Consider the following 25,179-nt stretch of genomic DNA (forward strand, 5'->3'; position numbering starts at 1 on the left):
TGAAACAAATACCAAAAAATACACTATATATATAAAAGTATGTGGACACCCCTTCAAATTAGTGGATTTGCCTATTTCAGCCACACCCGTTGCTGACAGGTGTATAAAATTGAGCACACAGCCATAAAACTTTGGCAGTAGAATGTTCCAGAGCCGGATTTTGGGATCTGGGTTGCAAACAGGAAACGTACATTATCAGGCAGATCTGGACATGCCACAGGTAATGGTCATGATCCCTGTTTGGGGAAGGTCAGGGCGGGGCTGGAGTGGAGAGGGGGTTGGTGGAAGTATGTGATGCCACATTCTGAAGAACAATCCATTTCCGCCTATCAAAGGCGGTGGATTAGGAATAGAGAGTGGAACTCAGTGGAAACCTGGCGCACTCTGGATTCAATGCAGCACAGGAAAGGGTTTATGATATGGCAGGAAATGGGCCTCAGGATTACAAATCACAAAAACAAAGGGTTTAGCACTATCTTTTCTCACTTTATTTTGTCTTTGGCCCATTCATCTACAGTAGTTCAGTTCTCGTTTACATTCAATGTAATGAGAAGTTGTGTTTTAGAACAGATACAGAGACTGCCCAAGCACAGGGAGTTTCTCCAAGCACAGGGAGTTTCTCCAAGCACAGGGAGTTTCTCCAAGCACAGGGAGTTTCTCCAAGCACAGGGAGTTTCTCCAAGCACAGGGAGTTTCTCCAAGCACAGGGAGTTTCTCCAAGCACAGGGAGTTTCTCCAAGCACAGGGAGTTTCTCCAAGCACAGGGAGTTTCTCCAAGCACAGGGAGTTTCTCCAAGCACGGGGAGTTTCTCCAAGCACAGGGAGTTTCTCCAAGCACAGGGAGTTTCTCCAAGCACAGGGAGTTTCTCCAAGCATAGGGAGTTTCTCCAAGCACAGGGAGTTTCTCCAAGGACGGGGAGTTTCTCCAAGCACGGGGAGTTTCTCCAAGCACGGGGAGTTTCTCCAAGCACGGGGAGTTTCTCCAAGCACAGGGAGTTTCTCCAAGCACGGGGAGTTTCTCCAAGCACAGGGAGTTTCTCCAAGCATAGGGAGTTTCTCCAAGCACAGGGAGTTTCTCCAAGGACGGGGAGTTTCTCCAAGCACGGGGAGTTTCTCCAAGCACGGGGAGTTTCTCCAAGCACAGGGAGTTTCTCCAAGCACGGGGAGTTTCTCCAAGCACAGGGAGTTTCTCCAAGGACGGGGAGTTTCTCCAAGCACAGGGAGTTTCTCCAAGCACGGGGAGTTTCTCCAAGCACGGGGAGTTTCTCCAAGCACAGGGAGTTTCTCCAAGCACGGGGAGTTTCTCCAAGCACGGGGAGTTTCTCCAAGCACGGGGAGTTTCTCCAAGCACAGGGAGTTTCTCCAAGGACAGTGTTTCTAATTTTCTCATGATCTTTTTAGTCAAGTTCAATCTCTCACTGCTCTCCAATAACATTATTCTCTCGTCCCCACCCACCCTCCCCTCCCTCATACCCATCAACCCTCCCTCTCATACTCCTCCCATCCACCTGCTCCTCCTTAAAAGAAAATCAAGTTTTCAAAATACAGAAATCATCCCCGTATGATGCATTTAGCATTATATGATGGAAAACGAAGCATCATATGATCCAAAATGCATCATACAGCAAAGACTTCTGTATTTTGAAGTAAAGGAAATATATTGAAACAAATACCAAAAAATACACTATATATATAAAAGTATGTGGACACCCCTTCAAATTAGTGGATTTGCCTATTTCAGCCACACCCGTTGCTGACAGGTGTATAAAATTGAGCACACAGCCATAAAACTTTGGCAGTAGAATGGCCTTACTGAAGAGCTCAGTGACTCTCAACATGGCACCGTCATAGAATGCCACCTTTCCAACAAGACAGTTTGTAAAATTTCTGCCCTGCTAGAGCTGCCCCGGTCAACTGCAAGTGCTGTTATTGTGAAGTGGAAACGTCTAGGAGCAACAACGGCTCAGCCGTGAAATGGTAGTCCACACAAGATCACAGAATGACAGCCGAATCTGGGTTTGGCGGATGCCAGGTGAACCCTACCTGCCCGAATGCATAGTGTTGGAGGAGGAATAATGGTCTGGGGCTGTTTTTCATAGTTCGTGCTAGGCCTCTTCGCTCCAGTGGAGAGACATTTATTTATATTTTTGTACCCCTTTTTCTCCCCAATTTCGTGGTATCCAATTGCTAGTTACAGTCCTGTCCCATCACTGCAACTCCCGTACAGACTCGGGAGAGGCGAAGGTCGAGAGCGCGATGGGACAAGAACATCCCTGCTACCAAACCCTCCTCTAACCCAGACGACGCTAGGCCAATTGTGCCGCCACATGGTTCTCCCGGTTGCAGCCGGCTGCAACAGAGCCTGGACTTGAACCAGGTTTTCTTGTCGCACAGCTAGCATTGTGATGCAGTGCCACTCAGGAGGCCGAAGGGAAATCTTAATGCTACAGCATACAATCACATTCTAGATAACTCTGTGCTTCCAACTTTGTGGCAACAGTTTGGGGAAGGCCCTTTCCTGTTTTAGCATGACAATGTCCCTGTGCACAAAGCGAGGCCCATATAGAAATGATCTGTCGAGATCGTTGTGGAAGAACTTGATTGGCCTGCACAGAGCCCTGACCTCAACCCCATCGAACACCTTTGGTGAATTGGAACGCCGACTGCGAGCCAAGCCTAATCGCCCAACATCAGTGCACAACCGCACTAATGCTCTTGTGGCTGAATGGAAGCAAGTCCGTGCAGCTATGTTCCGACATCTAGTTGAAAACCTTCCCAGAAGAGTGGAGGCTGTTATAGCAGCAAATAGTGGACCAACTCCATATTAATGCCCATGATTTTAGAATGACATGTTCGACAAGCAGGTGTCCACATACATTTGGCCATGTAGTGGAGTTTTAGGTGGAGTTTTCCTTTAACTCAAGCTGTCCCAAACTGCTCTGGTGCTGTTTCTCTATAAAATATTTAAACTCCTGGTAACCCGAGTATTGGTGCAATCAACCTGCTTTTATGGAACAACCCACCATCAACCTGATCTTGGGGGAATCCGATAGTGATCTCTAAACAATGACTGAAACAGAGAAGACTTCATCACTAGTGAGCTTCAATGGGGGGACTGACGTTGCGATAGTTGATCTGAGTGTTGAGGTCAAGACATTGATCTCAGAGGTTTTTGTCTGTTTGTGTTAGGATTCACCTACGGCACGTCTGAATTTCATCATTATGTGTCCAGTTGATGAATGGTCCACCCTCAGGAATTTGTTGGATAACTTGGCCATGCATCACAGATTACTGCCCACCCAACGCCCCCAACCCCTCTTTTTAAGCTGCTGCTACTCTCTGTTTATCATGTATGCATAGTCACTTTAACTATACATTCATGTACATACTACCTCAATCATCCTGACTAACCGGTGTCTGTATGTAGCCCCGCTACTTTTATAGCCTTGCTACTGTATATAGCCTGTCTTTTTACTGTTGTTTTATTTATTTACTTACCTATTGTTCACCTAATACCTTTTTTGCACTATTGGTTAGATCCTGTAAGTAAGTATTTCACTGGAAGGTCTACGTGACAAATTAACTTTGATTTGATTTGAGTAATGCAGAGTTGATGAATCGTCCACCCTCAGGAATTTGTTGGATAACTTGGCCATGCATCACAGCAATGCAGAGTTTGATGAAGGAATTAGTCATGCAGAGTTGATGAGATCATGTTGCAGCTTGTCTGCAGCTTGTGCATGGTAAGCAGCAACCACGTGACCCTCCATTAGTAGAGGTGTCACTATTAGATGGTCCACTAGAGTCAGCAGTCCCATGTTATATGCCCGATGGTCAGGTCAGCATGTACAGTGTAAAGATATTTCCCTGAAAACAGGGGTGGCAGTAAGGAGTCATTGATGTCAGTGAACAGCTCCACCTACTGTCCTACTGGACAGACACAACAGATGTGTTATTTGAGCAACACAGGATAACAGGAACACTGGATAACAGGAACAATGGATAACAGGAACACAGAATAACAGGAACACAGGATAACATGAACACTGGATAACAGGAACACAGGATAACAGGAACACAGGATAACAGGAACACAGGATAACAGGAACACAGGGTAACAGGAACTCGGGATAACAGGAACACAGGGTAACAGGAACACAGGATAACAGGAACACAGGATAACAGGAACACAGGATAACAGGAACACAGGATAACAGGAACACTGGATAACAGGAACACAGGATAACAGGAACACAGGATGTTCTGATCTGACCAGATGTCACCGGTTCCAGATGTCACACACACACACACACACACACACACACACACACACACACACACACACACACACACACACACACACACACACACACACACACACACACACACACACACACACACACACACACACACACACACTCACACACACACACACACACACACACACACACACACACACACACACACACACACACACACACACACACACACACACACACACACACACACACACACACACACACACACACACACACACACACACACACACACACACACACACAAACACACACACACACACACACACACAGGTCATATCAGTTTAAATAGGCCTGATGGTCCCTCAGATAGCTGGGGATCTGCCCAGGCTACCAATATGTTTCCAGTTCTCCTGCCAATGACCACACACTTAGCACTGCAGGGAGGGAGGAAGGCAATAGAGGGAAACTATGTGTGTCCGTGTGTGTCAGAGAGAGATAGAGAGGGAGAGAGAGACTTTTGTGTGATATGGGTCATCTTGGATGGCATGCTTTGTATATGGTTGAAGATAAACCTTACATTTAAACGTTGTCTCTCTCAATTCAATTCAATTTAATGGGCTTAATTGGCAATGTTTACATAATACATAACAAACTAAAGTGAAACAAAAAATTAAATATGAACAGTAAACATTGCACTCACAAAAGTTCCCAAATAATAAAGACATTTCCAATGTCATATTATCAAATCAAATTTTATTTGTCACATGCACAGAATACAACAGGTGTAGGTAGACCTTACAGTGAAATGCTTGCTTACAAGCCCTTAAGGAAATACCTAAAAAAGGATCAGTGTCCCGTCCACGGGACGGTTGAGCTAACGTAGGCTAATGTGATTAGCATGAGGTTGTAAGAAACAAAACAAAAATCCCAGGACATAGACATGTCTGATATGGGCAGAAAGACTAAATTCTTGTTAATCTAACTGTCCAGTGTACAGTAGCTATTACAATGAAAGTATACCATGCTATTGTTTTTGGAAAGTGCACAGTTATGAACTTGAAAAGGTATTAAAGAGCAGCAGTAAATCACAATAGCGGGGCTATATTCAGGGCGTACTGGTACAGAGTCAATGTGGAGGCTATAATCAGGGGGTACTGGTACAGAGTCAATGTGCGGGGGCACCGGTGTCAAGGTAATCGAGGTAATATGTGCATGTAGGGAGAGTTATTTAAGTGACTATAAATAGATAACAACAGAGAGTAGCAGCAGCATTCTGGGGGATGGGGGGGGGGTAGGCAATGCAAATAGTCTGGGTAGCCATTTGATTAGCTGTTCAGGAGTCTTATGGATTGGAGGAAGAGGCTATGTAGGAGCCTTTTGGACCTAGACTTGTCGGTCCGGTGTCACCTGCCATGCAGTAGCAGAGAGAACATAGACTGTTGTCTATGACTAGGGTGGCTGGAGTCTTTGACAATTTGTAGGGCCTTCCTCTGACATCGCCTGGAATAGAGGTCCTGGATGGCAGTAAGCTTGGCCCCGGTGATGTACTGGGCCGTACACACTACCCTCTGTAGTGCTTTGAGGTCGGAGGCCGAACAACTGCCTTACCAGGCGGTGATGCAACCCGTCAGGATGCTCTCGATGGTGCAGCTGTAGAACCTTTTGAGGATTGGAGGACCCATGCCAAATCTTTTCAGTCTCCTGAGTGAGAATAGGTTTGTCGTGCCCTCGTCACGACTGTCATGGTGTGCTTGGACGTTGTTAGTTTGTTGGAGATGTGGATTCCAAGGAACTTGAAGCTCTCATCCTGCTCCACTACAGCCTCGTCGATAAGTGCTCGGTCCTCTTTTTCCTGTGGTCTACAATCATCTCCTTTGTCTTGCACCACACGGTCAGGTCTCTGATCTCCTCCCTATAGGCTGTCTCATCGTTGTCGGTGATCAGGCTGGTGATCACTGTTGTGTCATCAGCATACTTAATGATGGTATTGGAGTCGTGCCTGGCAGTGCAGTTATGAGTGAACAGGGAGTACAGGAGGGAGCTGAGCACGCACCCCTGAGGGGCTCCCGTGTTGAGGATCAGCGTGGCGGGTGTGTTGTTACCTACCCTTACCACGTCGGGGCGGCCTGTCAAGAAGTCCAGGATCCAGTTGCAGAGGGAGGTGTTTAGTCCCATGGTCCTTAGCTTAGTGATGAGCTATGAGGGCACTATGATGTTGAACGCTGAGCTGTAGTCATTGAATAGCATTCTCACATCGGTGTTCCTTTTGTCCAGGTGTGAAAAGGCAGTGTGGAGTGCAATAGAGATTGCATCATCTGTGGGTCTGTTGGTGCGGTATCTTAATGTTCTTAATGTAGTTGTTCAGCCACATAAGATATTACAGTTTTTAAGGTCCCGTTGGTAAGATATACGTGCTTTCAGCTCGTCCCATTTATTTTCCAGCGATTGAACATTAGCTAGCAGGACTGAAGGCAAGGACAGATTAGCCACTCGTCGCCTGACCTCACAAGGCACCCAGAACTTTTCCCACTCAATCTCAGTTTCCTTCTCCAGCAAATCACAGAGATCTGGGCCTGGTTGGGTGTCTGTAGTTGTATATCCCTCCCGTCCAACTCATTGAAGAAGAACTCCTTGTCCAGTTTGAGGTGAGCAATCGCAGTTATGATGTCCAGAAGCTCTGTTCAGTCATAAGAGACTGTAGCAGCATCATTATGTACAAACCAAGTTATGAACAATGCGAACAAACAAACAAAATAGCATGGTTGGTTGAGAGCCGATAAGACGGCAGCCCCCCCCCCCCTCCGGCGCCATCATATTATGTCTATATGCAGTGTTGTAAAGATGTAGAAATAGTTAAAGTACAAAAGGGAAAAGAAATAAACATAAATATGGTGTCACGTCCTGACCTTAGTTCATTTTTTATGTCTCTATTTCAGTTTGGTCAGGGCACGAGTTGGGGTGGGCATTCTATGTGTTGTTCTATGTTTTTGTATTTCTGTGTTTGGCCTGGTATGGTTCCCAATCAGAGGAAGCTGTTTATGATTGTCTCTGATTGAGAACCATACTTAGGCAGCCTGTTTTCCCACTTTGATTTGTGGGTAGTTGTTTTCTGTTTTGAGTTGCTGCACCTTTACAGGGCTGTTTAGTTTTCATTTACTCTCTTTGTTATTTTGTTTAGTGTTTCTGTTCTAATAAATATAACATGAACACTTACCACGCTGCGCATTGGTACGATCCATCCTATTCCTCATCAGAAGAGGAAGAAAACCGTTACATATGGGTTGTATTTACAATGGTGTTTGTTCTTCACCGGTTGCCCTTATCTTGTGTCTCTCTCTTGCTTTGTGTTTCTCTTTCAACTCTCTCTCTCCCCAAAACATAGCTGTGAGTAGTCTGCATGTGACAGTCCCTTGTCAGGAATGACCCACGCATGCAGGCTCACACCGTAAATCCCTGTGATGTTCTAATAACACCTTTATGTCTAGGTTGGCTGATGTAACAAGCGCTGAATTATTTACATGGGGTTCGGCTGCAGAGCGAGTTGGAAGGAGATGTTTTTTTTCTTGAACTTGTTCTCTCTCTTTATATATATATATTATACTTTAATTTGTAAATTGTTCATCCCTTTGCAGTAGGCCTACAAACCTAATCGCCATCTGCCCTCTCCATAGTAATGGAGTGATATTGTTTTAAAGACATCTGTGTTTCTTTCCACTGTATTGTGGGGTATTCCAATAATATGTATTGGTACAGTAAGGGGATGCCCAAGCCTGTCCCACACACCACTCAGTCCCATGTGACTGTTCAGTGTCACCTGCTGCCCATCAAAGTGAAACAATGGTGAATACATGTATTATTTGCCAGCCTGGTATCAACCATTTGGACATAGCGTGTACGTGGTGCGATTTTTAGCATGGAACTCCCATTCAGATGGTACAGAAGTAATGTAATTTGAGACATGAAAGCAAACTGTAGCCTATAAGCAACACAGCCATGGGCCTAACCATTACTTTTCTTACATAACCATTCATAACCACTCCCTATGATCATGTTACATTTTTTTTCTTTTGGAAAAGTTGTATTAATTACATTTCTTTAAAACAGCTCATATATATTTGTGTACATCATTTTATACACATAAAAACGTCATAAAAGCATAAAACACAGCATACGAATTTTACATTTACATTTGTTTTAAAAAGTACATGTTTAAACCAATAGAAACAACCGTAAATAAAAGTACTTTTCTTTGTAAATACATCAAATCTGTAAAAGCCATTTAAAATGTGTACAAATGATTTAACAAAAGTAAAACATTTTTAAGACACGAAAACATCTAAAAAAAATAACTTTGTTAAAAAGCTGTCTTCGGTCCTTTGTAACGTAACAGGGTGAGTGAGTCCTTATCAAACTCGCCTCCTCCTGCTCTTCCAAATCAATCACTGTCCCGTCCTTCCGGGCCCAGAGGATATCCCTCCCCAAGACGCATCGTCCTAGGCGCCGCAGCACTGTCTGGACGTGAACGCTGTGTTGTGGGGGACTCTGGGGGGTTGTGGGGGTTTGATCATGTTAATACTTCACTTCAACGGTTAGTTTTGAGTAACATTTGGTTGAGATGTCAACTGACGTGAATTCAACGTGTCACCATGTCATCAGATATATATGTGTTGTTTAAATGACGCGGAAACAACGCTGATGTAACCACTTGTTGCCCACTGGGAGGCGACACAGGCAATTTCTATTTCCGTGGGTTTCTCGGCTGGGGAACTCAGTCAAAAAGAAACAAACTGTAGTGTGTTTGGTGAAACTGCATTGTCAAATACCCCCTGTGCTCCCATGTTCTCTATTTGCAAACAATATGTGCCCGCGAGTTGGCTACAGCTTCCGCGCTACCCACTAACGTTAATTACAGCGACACACACACACACACTCCCTTCCTCAATATCTCACTCCCTCCTGCTCATGAAAACTTGTTGCAATTCTGAATGTACTTTTTCTCACTGACACCAGGGCAAATTTTGGGATAGGATTTAGGAGAGTTCTCATTTGTCATAAAAAGGATTATCAAAGAAGTCTTCGAATTGGATTCTTGGGAGTGTTTCACAATGGGTCGCAGTGGAGTTGGAGCTAAACTTCACTGGACAGTTTGTTTTACTTGGTGAGACGCCAGCGATGGAGCGAGGACAGCGGCGAGGCGCCGGGACACTCTACGCACCATTCGGACATTATTACCGGGAAGTTAGCTACTCCGTCAGGTTCGTCTGCATACGCTATCTTTCTGTTTCGTCTTCTCTCTGTTAATAAATCCTTTATTATCGAGAGACGGAATCATAGACCATAACACCGAAACGAGTTGCTAATATGTGTGATTGTGCTATTGCAAAAATACCCACCCGATGTATCTATTTTTTAATCAAATAAAGTTTGAAGATGTGCGTTAGAAGCATAGCTTTTGAAATGGAATGTGATTTTACATGATATTTTCATGAAGACCTATATGATAAACCAGTGCAGGAAAGTATGCCATTCATTGAGTTGGTGCTAGACTTTTGAGATTGAAAATTAGGATTTGAACCCTGTACGTTTAAAATTAAAGGCCCAGTGCAGTAAAAACGTGAAATATCTGTGTCTTATATATTACATTTACATTTAAGTCATTTAGCAGACGCTCTTATCCAGAGCGACTTATATATTTCCACTCTATTCGGTTGGAATAATACTGTGAAATTCCAGTAATGCCTGTCCTAATAGATTCATTCATTTATATTAATTCAATTTTAAAAATGTATCAGCAAATTAAAATAGAACAAATATCCAGGGAATGATGGCCTTGTTAGTGAATTCTATAAATATTTTCAGGAGGATATTGTTGAATTTGTATTGAATGTTTTTAAGGAGGCGATTGATTTAGGGGTCCTGTCTGTTTTTATGACACAAGGATCATTTCTGTAATACCCAAACCAAACAAAGATCCTATGATAGAAAATTGGAGACCAATCACATTCATGAACAATGATGGAAAGCTACTTGCATCCATCTTTGCAGAAAGACTTAAAAAGGTCTTGGCCAAATCATTGACGATACCCAGTCTGGTTTTATGAAGGGGAGACATATATGTAATAATATTCGACTAGTACAGGACTTCATAGACTACAATGGAAGATAGCTTTATTTTATTTGTAGACTTTTACAAGGCTTTTGATACAGTTGAACAGTATTTTCTTTTTGAGACTCTTCCATTTTTGGGGTTTTGGTCAATATTTTCAAAGTGTAATTAAGACATTTTACAATAATAGTAACAGCTCTGTTAAATTATCCCATGGAACTTCGCATTAGATGCGGAATTAAAGAAGGATGCCCAATTTCTCCTTTCTTATTTGTATTGTTTACACAAGTTATGGCACTTCATATAAATAAGGATTGTTTTATGGGTAATCAGATACAAGATAAAGAGATAAAATGTTCACAATTGTTTTTGAAAGATCATAATGAAGTCAGGAAAGCTATTGAGGGTATTACAGTTTCTCAGTTGCTTTGGTGCATTTTTCACATCATCACTAACATGTGCAAAATAATAAGTGCATTTCTCAGAACAATTTGTACAAACTGCAATATACAATAGATATGTTTCTAAAGCTAGTCAGCCACTAAAAATCCTTAGTACATCTCTCAAAAGTAAATATTCATGCCAATGATCATGTCAGTGTCATCAGAATGATAAGTCATTGAGTCATTGTTCACGAACAAGGTCGTCAAAATGTTTAGGCATGTTGTCAATGTAACTGTGTACTTTGACAGTATTACCTGATGTAAACTTAGGCTACAGTTTGGATGACAGCTACTGTATTGGAAATGCACAAGGCTGCACTTCTATGGCATATATCAATTTCAACAGTATTAACTATTTACATATTACTGTATGTGGGTTATTGATTGAAAGAGACTGGACAACCCAAGGGGCACAAAGGAAAAACAACTCAATTAGAAAGAAACACAGGAAACCACCCCTAAGGCACAACTTTGCCCTCAGCACTGTTGTGCTGTCTCTACACATCCAGACGTTCCTTTCTGTCAGCCCACATATTCTCATCCACATCACACCGGATATTTTCCCTTCCAATGCAACGTGGAAAGAATCTTTTGGAATGCCTTATCCATCCTCTGCAGGCGTCTACATGCTGCATCCATTGCAGCCAGCAGGGTCATCTGTGTGTGTGGCTGACGATCGTACACCTTCCACCTCCATGCTGAAAAGAACTCCTCAATTGGGTTAAGGAATGGTGAATAAGGTGGGAGGAATTCTATGAGCATCCTCGGGTGGGTCACAAACCATTGCCTTATGATGTTTGATCAATGGAAACTCACATTATCACAAATGACCACATACATTGGCAAATCCTCTCTAAACAGACCCCTCTCATCATCAGGGATGAGAGTCTCTAAAAAGTTGAGTAGATGCTGGGTGTTGTATGGCCCTATAAGGGGGATATGGGTTAGGACACCATGCTCCGAAATAGCAGCACACATGGTGATATTTCCTCCCCGTTGGCCTGGCAAATCCACAGTAGCTCTGTGACCGATGATATTCCGACCCCGCCTTCTGCATTTGGTCAGGTTGAAGCCAGCCTCATCCACGTATACAAAGTTGTGAGAGGGTTCACTTGATTCCAACTCCATTATACGCTATATCCCAGAACACACAGTTGAATTTGTTTTGGTAAGGAAGAGTGACATAAAATGTACATATATTGCATGTTCCTTCCACAGCAATAGAAATGTGTGCAGTTTATGCTTACTGTACTATGTATCACTATAAAATGTTGCTGTAAAGTAGTTACATAGATATATGTTTTACCTGTACATACTGGTACCGTAGCTCCTTAACTCTGTCCTCATTCCTTTGGAATGGTACACGGTACAGCTGTTTCATACTCATCTGGTTTCTATGCAGCACCCTGTCGATGGTTGAGATGCTAACCGTATGGATGTTTTCATAGACATCGTTGTCTTCTATAATGGTCCTTTGTATTTCCCTGAGTCTCATGGCATTGTTTACTCGGACCATGGTGCAAATAGCCTCCTCCTGTTGAGGTGTGAAAAGGCGTCCTCTGCCACTGGTTTGAGGTAATCTTGCAGTCCTATGTGGGGAAAAATGCAGTGTTGCATCGCACACTTTCACATAGACAAAAACTTTGCGAACACACATTTTACTGTAAAATATACAGGTGGGTGCATGTAAGGTGCAGTATGTATCTGTATAGAGTGTATTTCTGTATGCTGTGAAATACAAGTGGACTACTGTAAGATGAAGCAATGTAAGAAGTATACAGTATACTGCTTATATACAGTAACAGTGCACTGGTGGACATACCTGTTCTCTCTTCGAAACGTTTGAACTATTGAGGACACGGTTGATCTCCCAATATTTGTCGGCACCCTTCGACCCGCCTCAGCCACTGTAAGGCCATGATTGACAACATGGTCTACAATAGTGGCCCTTATGTCATCAGATATGCAGCTATGTCCTCTTCTGCCTCTTCCTCTGTTTTGCTTTCCACCACACATCCTTGCTCCTCTTCTTCCTCCTCTTGGCTGTTGACCCTGTTCGTTTCCTGGTCCATCCATTATTGGAAAATTGCAACTCTGTGTTGTGGTCTGTCTATATATGCTTGCCAATTGATTCTTCATGAGATGCACCTTTGACCAATTTAGACAACTTGTTGATTGTTGGTTGAACTAACACTTTACATTCCTTCATGAGTGAGGGTCAATTTCACCTGATTCCTCAATTCACGTTTTTGTACAAAAGGTCTAATAGAAATGTGTAAAACTATGCTTGACAGTTTATGACAAATAGTTCAACAATTTTGCATGTAATGGCTTATGCAAGGAACTAATGCCTAGATGTTTTGAGGGGTAAGACTATTCAACAGAGAACCATCTACTATATTTTGATCAACATGACATGAGCAATTGATAATGTGGAAAAAAGCTGACACTTGTACATTATCAATTGCAATTTGTTCGAAGGAATAAGACATTGCTTTAATGATGTGCACAAGTGACTAGATGCTTTGGAATTTGTACAAGTAGTATCAAGAATTGCACTTTTGATCGAAGAAATGCACCAAAGCGACTGAGAAAAAGTGTAATGCCTTTTCACATGTGTTTTGTTTATCTCTGTATATTAGGAAATGTGACTTAAACTCAGTATGTAAAAGATGTGATCACATATCTTGCTATTAATGTACGCAAAGATCAGAAAGAAAGGGCCAATTTAAATGTCTCTCCTATTGTAGAGAAGATTGGAAAGAGATTTAACTCCTGGTTATTAAGAGATCTTCATCTGGACGTGTACTTTTGGCCGCCTTTAGTTCCAGCATTCTGCTGCCTGTGACTGGAACAAATTGCAAAAATCGCTGAAGTTGGAGACTTTTATCTCCCTCACCAACTTCAAACATCAGCTAACTGAGCAGCTAACCGATCGCTGCAGCTGTACATAGTCTATTGGTAAATAGCCCACCCATTTTCACCTACCTCATCCCTCACCTACCTTTTATTTATTTACTTTTATGCTCTTTTGCACACCAATATCTCTACCTGTACATGACCATCTGATCATTTATCACTCCAGTGTTAATCTGCAAAATTGTAATTATTCGCCTACCTCCTCATGCCTTTTGCACACATTGTATATAGACTCCCCTTTTTTTCTACTGTGTTATTGACTTGTTAATTGTTTACTCCATGTGTAACTCTGTGTTGTCTGTTCACACTGCTATGCTTTATCTTGGCCAGGTCGCAGTTGCAAATGAGAACTTGTTCTCAACTAGCCTACCTGGTTAAATAAAGGTGAAATAAAATAAAAATAAAATAAATACTTTTATCAATCTGAAGGTCCAGATGAGTTTATACCTCCCTTGCCTTGGATGTTCCTCTGTCAGTAACTCAAATGGTTGATACTAAACCTCATTATTTAATAAAAGCGGTAATATGTAGCACCCAAAGTGAGGGAGGGTTGAATGCTCTGGATTTTAAAACCTAATATAATCTTTAAGATCAAATGGATAAAACACTATTTAAGAAATAAGGATTACATTTGGCATATAATCCCTAATTTAATATTCCAACAGTTTTGGGGTCTAGAATTCTTACTTAAATGCAACTTTGATGTGGGTAAAATCCCTATTAATCTTGCTAACTTTCATAAACAAGTACTTCTAACTTGGAACCTCATGTCCAAACAATTTTTATCCACATAGATATACAATTTGGAATAATAAAGACATAAAATATAAAAACAAGTATTTTTTCCAGAACTGGTTTGACAACAGCATTATCTTGGTTAAACAATGATTGAATAATGATGGACAACTATATGATTATCCAGAATTCAGGAGAACACACAATGTTACATTCTCTCATGAGGAGTATCAAATTGTTGTTAGAGCTGTCCCTAAAGGTGCTATTCTTCTTATAGGAGAATATAACAATACTCTAAGTGCAACTGTTGAGGATTTTGTAGCCTCAATACTGCTAGAAGGAATTGACATTTTAAACTATAAATGTAATAACATGTATATAAGAAACTATGTCAAGATGTTACTATTCCTTCTGCTAGAATATACTGGAATGTAGCCCTAGGACAAGTGAACTGGAACAAAGTCTCGTTGTTGTCTAGTAAATATTGTATATCTAATAAGGTGAAAGAAGTATCATACAAACTCATTCATAGAATCTACCCTGTAAAGACCTTTATTATACACAGATTCAAAATAGCTTTTGATAATAAATGTGTATTTTGTGGTTGTGACCCAGAAACTCTTGACCATTTATTTTGGGATTGTTACAGTGCCTTGCGAAAGTATTCGGCCCCCTTGAACTTTGCGACCTTTTGCCACATTTCAGGCTTCAAACATAAAGATATAAAACTGTATTTTTTGTGAAGAATCAACAACAAGTGGGACACAATCATGAAGTGGAACGACATTTATTGGATATTTCAAACTTTTTTAACAAATCAAAAACTGAAAAATTGGGCGTGCAAAATTATTCTTTACTTTCAGTGTAGCAAACTCTCTCCAGAAGTTCAGTGAGGATCTCTGAATGATCCAATGTTGACCTAAATGACTAATGATGATAAATACAATCCACCTGTGTGTAATCAAGTCTCCGTATAAATGCACCTGCACTGTGATAGTCTCAGAGGTCCGTTAAAAGCGCAGAGAGCATCATGAAGAACAAGGAACACACCAGGCAGGTCCGAGATACTGTTGTGATGAAGTTTAAAGCCGGATTTGGATACTAAAAGATTTCCCAAGCTTTAAACATCCCAAGGAGCACTGTGCAAGCGATAATATTGAAATGGAAGGAGTATCAGACCACTGCAACTCTACCAAGACCTGGCCGTCCCTCTAAACTTTCAGCTCATACAAGGAGAAGACTGATCAGAGATGCAGCCAAGAGGCCCATGATCACTCTGGATGAACTGCAGAGATCTACAGCTGAGGTGGGAGACTCTGTCTATAGGACAACAATCAGTCATATATTGCACAAATCTGGCCTTTATGGAAGAGTGGCAAGAAGAAAGCCATTTCTTAAAGATATCCATAAAAAGTGTCGTTTAAAGTTTGCCACAAGCCACCTGGGAGACACACCAAACATGTGGAAGAAGGTGCTCTGGTCAGATGAAACCAAAATTGAACTTTTTGGCAACAATGCAAAACATTATGTTTGGCGTAAAAGCAACACAGCTCATCACCCTGAACACACCATCCCCACTGTCAAACGTGGTGGCAGCATCATGGTTTGGGCCTGCTTTTCTTCAGCAGGGACAGGGAAGATGGTTAAAATTGGTGGGAAGATGGAGCCAAATACAGGACCATTCTGGATGAAAACCTGATGGAGTCTGCAAAAGACCTGAGACTGGGACGGAGATTTGTCTTCCAACAAGACAATGATCCAAAACATAAAGCAAAATCTACAATGGAATGGTTCAAAAATAAACATATCCAGGTGTTACAATGGCCAAGTCAAAGTACAGACTTGAATCCAATCGAGAATCTGTGAAAAGAACTGAAAACTGCTGTTCACAAATGCTCTCCATCCAACCTCACTGAGCTCGAGCTGTTTTGCAAGGAGGAATGGGAAAAAATTTCAGTCTCTCGATGTGCAAAACTGATAGAGACTTACCCCAAGAGACTTACAGCTGTAATTGCAGCAAAAGGTGGCACTACAAAGTATTAACTTAAGGGGGCTGAATAATTTTGCACGCCCAATTTTTCAGTTTTTGATTTGTTAAAAAGTTTGAAATATCCAATAAATGTCGTTCCACTTCATGATTGTGTCCCACTTGTTGTTGATTCTTCACAAAAAAATACAGTTTTATATCTTTATGTTTGAAGCCTGAAATGTGGCAAAAGGTCGCAAAGTTCAAGGGGGCCGAATACTTTCGCAAGGCACTGTATGTCATAAGATTTTGGAGTGAGTTAAAATATTTTATCTTAAAAGAAACAACTATTAATGTTAATCTGAGAGACTCTGATATTCTGTTTTATTTTGAACCAAATGATATGGACTCTGATTTAGCTTTTATAAATACAAAAATGATACAATTATACAATTATCTGCTGCAAAGGATACGTTAATTAGAGTTACCAGCCTCAGAAATTTCAACCAAAACAAATCCTTCACAGAGTTCAAGTAAAAGACACATCTCAACATCAACTGTTCAGAGGAGACCTTCATGGTTAAATTGCTGCAAGGAAACCACTACTAAAGGACACCAATAATAATAAGAAACTTGCTTTGGCCAAGAAACATGAGCAATGGACATTAGACTGGTGGAAATATGTCCTTTTGTCTGATGAGTCCAAATTTGAGATTTTTGGTTCACACCCCCATGTCTTTGTGAGACGCAGAGTAGGTGAACAGATGATTTCCGAATGTGTGGTTCCCACCGTGAAGCATGGAGGAGGAGGTGTGATGGTGTGGGGTTGCTTTGCTGGTGACACTGTCAGTGATTTATTTATTCAAGGCACACTTAACCAGCATGGCTACCACAGCATTCTGCAGCGATATGCCACCCCATCTGGTTTGCGCTATATGGGACTATCTTTTGTTTTTCAACAGGACAATGACCCAAAACACACCTCCAGGCTGTGTAAGGGCTATTTGACCAAAGAGAGTGATGGAGTGCTGCATCAGATGACCTGGCTTCCATAATCACTTGACCTCAACCCAATTGAGATGGTTTGTGATGAGTTGGACCGCAGAGTAAAGGAAAAGCAGCCAACAAGTGCTCATCATATGTGGGAACTCCTTCAATACTGTTTGAAAAGCATTCATTCCTCATGAAGCTGATTGAGAGATTGCCATGAGTGTGCAAAGCTGTCATCAAGGCAAAGGTTGTCTACTTTGAAGGATCTCAAATATAATTATAATTTTTCTGGTCACTACATGATTCCATATGTGTTATTTCATAGTTTTAAAGTCTTCACTATTATTTTATAATGTAGAAAATAGTAAAATAAAGAAATACCCATGAATGAGTAGGTGTGTCCTAACTTTTGACTGGTACTGTACATATTATTCAATATTTTCATCCGAACTGCTCACGCGCCTGCTGCCGCTCTCCCTCTCAGGTGCTTGAGGGCGCCAGGTTGCCTTTAATTACGCACACCTGTCACCATCATTACGCTCATCAGCGCTCATTGGACTCAGCTGGACTCCTTCACGTTTTAATTGCCTTCCCTATCTGTCTGTTTCCTCTGTTTCATCCCCGTGTCAGCATTATTGTCGTTTCTGTTTCCCCTGTCCAGACGCTGTCTATATTCTGTTCCTGTCCGTGGTGATTAAATGTTCACTCCCTGTACCTGCTTCTCGTCTCCAGCGTCGATCCTTACAACAGCCAGGCGCTAAAATAGAACTTGGTTCTAGTTTAGATACTTAACCAGTTGAAGCTAGGGGGCGCTATTTCATTATTGTATAAAAAAACGTGCCCGTTTTAAGCGCAATATTTTGTCACAAAAAGATGCTCGACTATGCATATAATTGCCAGCTTTGGAAAGAAAACACTCTGACGTTTTCAAAACTGCAAAGATATTATCTGTGGGTGCCCCAGAACTGATCTTACAGGCGAAACCAAGATGCAACCTCAAACAGGAAATGAGCAGGATTTTTGAGGCTCTGTTTTCCATTGTCTCCTTATATGGCTGTGAAAGCGCCACGAATTAGCATGCCCTTTCTACCGTTTCTCCAAGTTGTTTGCAGCATTGTGATGTATTTGTAGGCATATCATTGGAAGATTGGCCATAAGAGACTACATTTACCAGGGGTCCGCCCAGTGTCCTTTGTTGAAATTTTTGCGTAATCTCCAAGCTGCTCGCATTCATCCATGTGATTGAGACAGAGAGGAGACTTCCAGGAATGATATATCATGAAGAGATATGTGAGAAACACCTTGAGGATTGATTCTAAACAACATTTACCATGTTTCAGTCGATATTATGGAGTTAATGTGGAAGAAAGTTTGGCATTTGGATGAATGAATTTTCGTTTTTTTTTGGTAGCCAAACATGACCCAGAAAACGGACCGATTTCTCCTGCACAACTAATCGTTCAGGAAAACTGAACATTTGCTATCTAACTGAGAGTCTCCTCATTGAAAACATCCGAAGTTCTTCAAAGGTATATGATTTATTGAATGTTTTTGCGAAAAGGTTGCCTGCTAATGCTAATGCTAAATGCTAACGCTAAATGCTAAATGCTAGTTTGCTATGGTTGAGACGCATATTTTGAAAATCTGAGATGACAGTGTTGTTAACAAAAGGCTAAACTTGAGAGCAAATAGATTAATTTAATTTAATTTGCGATTTTCATGAATAGTTAACGTTGCGTTATGGTAATGAGCTTGAGGCTGTATTCACGATCCCGGATCCGGGATGGCTCGACGCAAGAAGTTAACTTGCTGAAAGTCTGATCCTCCCTTCTACTCATTGATTTTTACAAGCATATACCCACGTGGGTGATTACAAGATGTGAGAGCTGAGCGAGGTTAAAGTTGGTTGCCAACCACCATAAAAAAATCCACAGAAGACAAGAAGAAGAAAGAAAGATGATTGAGGAGAGATTCATCAAGTTTATCATGTTTATCTCACAGGACAAATTAGCTAGCAACAGCAAGCTAGCTAAATGTCCAAGAATGCTTCATGTGTGTTTCGACCTGTCCCCAAATGAATATAGTTGGTTTTGGTATTTTAACCTGTGTGTCATGAACACGTCTGGTTGTCATGCCCTGGTCGAGGTATTTTGTGTTTATCTTCATTTATTTGGTCAGGCAAGGGTGTGGCATGGGTTTTTTGTATGTGGTGTGTTGGTATTGGGTTTGTAGCTTAGTGGGGTGTTCTAGTTAAGTCTATGGCTGTCTGAAGTGGTTCTCAATCAGAGGCAGGTGTTTATCGTTGTCTCTGATTGGGAACCATATTTAGGCAGCCATATTCTTTGTGTGTTTCGTGGGTGATTGTCCTTAGTGTCCTTGTTCCTGTCTCTGTGTTAGTTTATACAAGTATAGGCTGTTTCGGTTTTAATTACGTTCATTACGTTCTTTGTTTTGTAGTATTTGTATTGATTCGTGTTTTACGTTTGTTTAATAAACATGGATCGCAATCTACACGCTGCATTTTGGTCCGACTCTCCTTCACCACAAGAGAACCGTTGCAGAATCACCCACCACAACAGGACCAAGTGGCGTGGTAACAGGCAACAGGAGCAGCAGGAGCAGCGCGACAAGAATTTCTGGACTTGGGAGGAAATCCTCGACGGGAGAGGACCCTGGGCTAAACCAGGGGAGTGTAGCCGCACCAAGGTGCAGCGGGAGAAGGACTGGACATGGGAGGACGAACTGGACGGTGAAGGACCCTGGGCTCAGCCTGGAGAATATCGCCGCCCCAAGGAAGAACTGGAGGCGGAGAAAACGAAGAGGCGCTGGTATGAGGAGGCAGCACGGCGACACGGATGGAAGCCTGAGAGTCAGCCCCAAAAATGTATTGGGGGGGGTGGCTCACAGGGAGTATGGCTATGCCAGGTAGGAGACCTGCGCAAACTCCCTGTGCTTACCGGGGGGCTAGAGAGACCGGGCAGGCACCGTGTTATGCTGTGGTGCGCACGGTGTCTCCAGTGCGGGTGCATAGCCCGGTGCGGTATATTCCAGCTCCGCTTATCGGCCGGGCTAGATTGAGCGTTGAGCCAAATGCCATGAAGCCGGCTCTACGCATCTGGTCCCCAGTGCGTCTCCTTGGGCCGGCTTACATGGCACCAGCCTTGCGCTCGGTGTCTCCGGTTCACCTGCATAGCCCAGTGCGGGCTATTCCATCTCGCCGCACTGGCAGGGCGACCGAGAGCATTCAAACGGGTAAGGTTGGGCAGGCTCGGTGCTCAAGAGCTCCAGTGCGCCTGCACGGTCCGGTCTATCCAGTATCACCTCCACACCCCAGCTCCCCACACCAGGCTTCCTGTGCGTGTTCTTGGTCCAGTCCCACCAGTGCCAGCACCACGCATCAGGCCTACAGTGTGCCTCGCCTCTCCAGCGCTGCCGGAGTCTCCCGCCTGTTCAGCGCAGCCAGAAGCCTTCCTCCTCTACAGCGCTGCTGGAGTCTCCCGCCTGTTCAGCACTGCCAGAGCCTTCCTCCTCTACAGCGCTGCTGGAGTCTCCTGCCTGTTCAGCGCAGCCAGAGCTGCCAGCCTGCATGGAGCAGCCAGAGCTGCCAGCCTGCATGGAGCAGCCAGAGCTGCCAGTCTACATGGAGCAGCAAGAGGTGCCAGTCTGCATGAAGCAGCCAGAGCTGCCAGTCTGCATGAAGCAGCCAGAGCTGCCAGTCTGCATGGAGCAGCCAGAGCTGCCAGTCTGTATGGAGCAGCCAGAGCTGCCAGTATGTATGGAGCAGCCAGAGCTGCCAGTCTGCATGAAGCAGCCAGAGCTGCCAGTCTGCATGAAGCAGCCAGAGCTGCCAGTCTGCAAGGAGCTGCAAGTCTGCAAGGTGCTGCCAGTCTGCAAGGTGCTGCCAGTCTGCAAGGAGCTGACAGTCTGCACGGAGCTGCCAGTCTGCACGGAGCCGCCAGAGCTGCCAGTCTGTAAGAAGCCGCCAGAGCTGTCAGCCTACATGGAGCAGCCAGAGCCGCCAGTCAGCGTGGAGCAGCCAGAGCCGCCAGTCAGCATGGAACAGCCAGGATCCGCCAGTCAGCCAGACTCTTCCAGATCCGCCAGTCAGCCAGACTCTTCCAGACCCGCCAGTCAGCCAGACTCTTCCAGTTCTGCCAGTCAGCCAGACTCTTCCAGATCTGCCAGTCAACCAGACTCTTCCAGATCCGCCAGTCAACCAGACTCTTCCAGAACCGCCAGCCAGCCAGGATCTGCTGGATTCAGCTACCTGCCTGAGCTTCCTCTCGGTGCTGAGCTTCCCCTCGGTGCCGAGCTTCCCCTCGGTCCCGAGCTTCCCCTCGGTCCCGAGCTTCCCTTCGGTCCCGAGCTGCCTCAGTCCCGGGCTGCCCCTCAGTCCCGATCTGCTCCTCAGTCCAGTGGGGTTCTGGGTGAGGACTACTAGGCCATGGTCGGCGGCGAGGGTGGACTATCCAAGTACGCGTGGAGGAGGGACTAAGACGGTGATTGAGTGGGGTCCACGTCCCGCGCCGGAGCCGCCACCATGGACAGACGCCCACCCGGACCCTCCCTATTGTTTTGAGGTGCGTCCGGGAGTCCGCACCTTAGGGGGGGGGGGGGGTTCTGTCACGCCCTGGTCAAGGTATTTTGTGTTTATCTTCATTTATTTGGTCAGGCCAAGGTGTGGCATGGGGTTTTTGTATGTCGTGTGTTGGTATTGGGTTTGTAGCTTAGTGGGGTGTTCTAGTTAAGTCTATGGCGGTCTGAAGTGGTTCTTAATCAGAGGCAGGTGTTTATCGTTGTCTCTGATTGGGAACCATATTTAGGCAGCCATATTCTTTTCGTTTATTAAACACGGATGCAATCTACGCGCTGCATTTTGGTCCGACTCTCCTTCACCACAAGAGAAGCGTTACACTGGTGGGGATAAACAAAATCTAAATGCGCACAATGGCAGATTGATGCGCGGAGACGGTTCGATCAGCATGTAAGAGCTGTTTGAAAAGACTGCCTGTAATTTCAGCCTGTTTTGGTGACATCACCAGGCAGTAAATTAGTTAATAAACCAATAAGAGAGTTCCAAACCTCTCTGCCAATAACAGCTATTTTTCATTTTTCCCCTCCCAACTCAGACCACTCCCAGAGAGTTCTGCCAACATTTTTGCTTGCGAAATTGCTCATTATTAAGAAGCCATTTTTGTTTATTTTTTACCATTTTATCACAGTAAGGTTATCCAGAAATGATTTTATATTCAGATTTTTTAAAAGGCTGCATTGAACATTTAATTGTTTTAATTTGAGATTGTAATATTTTTCACTCATTTTATTTTCTCAAATATTTTTTATCAGAGGATTATAAGACAAAGCAGACTGTTTGAAACATGCTTATTTTCAAGCTGTTTAAAGTAAAACACATTCTGGAATGTATTTAATGTTTATGGGTATGGGAGACCAGGGATGAAGTTAACACTTTCAATATCTACAAGCAGAGACAAGCTAGACTAACTCTGCACCAGCTATGATCTAAGCCCACATCATGTAGAGAAGGTGCTAAACCAAAGTAGGATGATTTTATTAGCAAAAATGTGTTTTTGAAGAGGGAAAGCAGAAAACCCTAACAAAAAGAATCAAATCTATACATTTTCTCCCCGTTGGCTTTAAGCAAGGGCAAGCAATGCCAATAATTGCATTCTTACACTTGATCATCTTTAGAATAAATTGCTAAATGGATTACAGCGTGAGGTGGAATGTTTCAATAGTGCCCCTCAGAACACTGGTCACGCTTTGTCCAGCGGTGCTGAGCGCATGCAGTTCACCCGCTGCTCCCGCGCCACCCTTCTTAAATGGAGAGAGGGGATTGGGTCAGGCAAACTGACAGGGACAATACATGGATGAAATATCATTTCTCTATTTAAAGGGTGGACAATAGTAGAAACATAGCCACCTATCACTGACAGTCCTACTGGCCATTGATCTCTGACTCTACATCATCTAACAGGTGAACATAATGGATGTAGCTGAGTGAGGTGACTAGTGAAAGTTGTCACGAGGCTAACTATAAGCTCTTACAGTAAAGTTGTCTTCTCCGCCCGAGACCAGGACAAATGTAGACAGAGACAGTCCTTATAACCATTATGCAGTGTACTGTCAAAACATGTCCATCACCTTGCAGCCGGGGCTGGAATCGGCTTTCATGTGCGTTGCTCATGCTGAACTCCGTGTTAGGTGTTAACTGACCTTTGTTGACCTCGTCAAGGTGGCATACTTTTCAACGTGTTGAAACTGATGGAGAGGATTTTGAAAAACCGGTGGAAAGCCTCTTTGGCCCGGTTGTGTCTGCAGGAATGTCCAACGCTGTGATCTAAACTGGGAAAATTATGAAAGAATATGAGGAAGGAAACTACAGGCAATTTCCAGATCCCCAGAAAAGAAACGGAAGAAGTCATTATTCATTGGACAAGACAACTACAATTCATGTCATCTTAATCGGCCTAATTACGACTTATACCATATGCTCTCTGATATAAGGCATGGTTGTTTGTATGCTTACAGGCTTTGGTGGCATTATAGTAACTTGTGTCTTTTAACTGGTAGTTGTTGAGGGTTGTTGGCCAGAGAGGAAGCATGTACATTCGGATGATCCTTGTTTTAGTCGATAACTTACTTAGCCACTGAAATTGAAAAACGATCCTGGCACTAGACCTCTGATTATAGATCCAATGCAGGCACTTTAAAAAAATCTCAATATCAAATCATTTCTGAGTAAAAATGAAGTTCCTTATTGTGATTGTTTAGAATTAAAATGGTCATAAATGAACAAAAATAGCTTCTTAGCAAAGAGCAATTTCTCAATCAAGAATTTTGCTAGTACTGTCTGGGAGGGGTCTGAGTGGGAAGAACTGAAAAGTAGCTGTTATTGGCAGAGAGATTTGGAACTCTCTTTCGTATTGGTCTAGTAACCCCTATACTCGTGGGAATTGGCCTATATGGATCGGGATAAATTGAAATGTTTCTTACAGAAGAAATATGGAAAGCATACAGTATGCATAACCATGGAAGCAATTGAAGGGAACAGTTTCGAGATTATGGGATTTTAAAAAAACTAAAGGTGAGGACACAACAGTTCACCTGACACACGACTGAATCCAAACGTTACACTGTTACTTTTATGTGCATTTTACATTTACTGTACTTTTTGCCACATTTGTTGATAACGAAATCTGAAAATACTCTGGATACATTCAGTAACATGATAGGAATATTCCTGGAGAATGTGGGGTAGGTACAACATAAGACAAACAAATAACAAGGGTTTGAGTAAGAGGCCTAGTTTCACGCTTTTAATGTCACATGCACAAAGTACAGTGAAATGCCTTTCTTGTAAACTGAAAACCCAACCATGCAGTAATCAATAACAATGTAATACTAAAAATAACAAGGTAGAACAAAAACACGAGAAATAAAACTAAGAAGACCATTATAAAGTAAGTAAGCATACTATATACAGGGTCAGTCAGTTTCAGTATTTACAATGGTCAGGGATCAAATCAAATCAAATCAAATGTATTTATATAGCCCTTCGTACATCAGCTGATATCTCAAAGTGCTGCAAAAGAAACCCAGCCTAAAACCCCAAACAGCAAACAATGCAGGTGTAAAAGCACGGTGGCTAGGAAAAACTCCCTAGAAAGGCCAAAACCTAGGAAGAAACCTAGAGAGGAACCGGGCTATGTGGGGTGGCCAGTCCTCTTCTGGCTGTGCCGG

At 43.0% G+C, this 25,179-nt stretch overlaps 1 protein-coding gene across 1 annotated transcript in view; it reads left to right on the plus strand.

The window, feature by feature from the left end:
* Window positions 1-8,978: 8,978 nt before the first annotated feature.
* LOC124042984 (probable G-protein coupled receptor 156) overlaps window positions 8,979-25,179 on the plus strand; it is a 57,553-nt gene continuing 41,352 nt past the window's right edge. The window contains exon 1 of the mRNA XM_046361149.1: window positions 8,979-9,514. The gene's annotated coding sequence lies outside the window, so the exon portion shown is untranslated. The remainder of the gene's footprint in view (window positions 9,515-25,179) is intronic.

This window comes from Oncorhynchus gorbuscha, linkage group LG09, assembly GCF_021184085.1.
Source record: "Oncorhynchus gorbuscha isolate QuinsamMale2020 ecotype Even-year linkage group LG09, OgorEven_v1.0, whole genome shotgun sequence".
NCBI lineage: Eukaryota > Metazoa > Chordata > Actinopteri > Salmoniformes > Salmonidae > Oncorhynchus > Oncorhynchus gorbuscha.